At 52.0% G+C, this 1222-nt stretch overlaps 1 pseudogene; it reads left to right on the top strand.

The window, feature by feature from the left end:
- The first annotated feature begins 425 nt into the window (after nucleotides 1-425).
- On the top strand, nucleotides 426-938 carry LOC146201205 (uncharacterized; annotated as a pseudogene).
- Nucleotides 939-1222: the final 284 nt, after the last annotated feature.

Here is a 1222-nt window from a genome sequence, read left to right as displayed (position 1 = left end):
TGTTTCCTCTCATGGTTGGTGGGGCAACGTAGTTTGGTTGTCTCATCAAGTCTGTTTATTTTGACGGCAGTGACCGGCGGCGGCCTTTTGTCATTGGCAAGTCACGTAAGCCGCGATGCTTTGGAAGCTACGTGCCCGTACGCTACAGGACCAATACAAAAGCCTGGATGAGTCGTGACTTATTTGCCGAGTGGCTTGTCGAGTTCGACCGCGACATGGCACGAAAAAACAGGAAGGTCCTGCTCGTGCTGGATAACTGTGCGGCGCACCATGTGCAGCCTTCCTTGAGTGCGTTGACAGTGCTCTTCTTGCTTCCCAATGCAACCTGAAAATTTCAGCCGCTGGATATGGGCATCATTCATGCGTTCAAGGTGTGCTACCGGCGGCGCGTCATCCAACGTTTGTTGATCGCGATTGATGCTGCCATGCCAGTTCGCATCAGCTTGCTTGCCGCCGTGGAGATGTTGAAAGCGGCGTGGATGGAACTCACCGCGGAGTGCATAGCAAATTGCTTCAGCAAGGCGGGCTCTATGGGCCCAGGCACCGAGGACGCCATGGATCACCCACCGGAAGGCCGGTCGCACGAGGACTTGTGACAACGCGTCGATGACACGCAGCGGGCCGGACCTGACTTTGCCTGGGACGATTTCGTTTCTGCTGATGACGACGCCGACATTGCGGAGCCATGCACTGACGAAGCTATTGTGCGTGAAGTGCGAGCCCTTCCTGACTGCCCAGAGACCGACGAGGATGCTGCTCTACCGCCGGTTGCTGTGAACGCTTCAAGCGCGATCGGTTACATCGCGTCGCTTAAGGAACTCGTGTGCAGCAGAAGCCTTGGCGATGAACATATTACCGCGCTGGAAAAATTAGAAACGGCAGTGATGCGATCAGCTTTGAAGAAGCAGACATGCATCACGGAATTTTTTCAAAAATAAAGTTAACTTTCGTCTCGCTTGCTCTTTTTGCCCATATTATAGGTGGCCCACCTACTACGAACTTTGGATACAACGAACAAATGCCGCGTGGCGATTAAGTTCGTTATAAGTGGGCTGGACTGTATGCAATTGCACGACAATCGGCACCAAAATTACATATCGGCATATACCGAAAAGCGCGCCTAAGATACGAATGAACCTACGTATCTTTTATAACGTTCACAGGCACCAACTAGATTACACATGCAAGAGCTTCAGAAATTAAAGCAAACAGCATGCGCCTT

Source organism: Amblyomma maculatum, chromosome 2 (assembly GCF_055883805.1).
Source record: "Amblyomma maculatum isolate TAMU_Amacu chromosome 2, ASM5588380v1, whole genome shotgun sequence".
Lineage (NCBI taxonomy): Eukaryota > Metazoa > Arthropoda > Arachnida > Ixodida > Ixodidae > Amblyomma > Amblyomma maculatum.
This window is presented reverse-complemented; position numbering and strand designations above follow the sequence as displayed.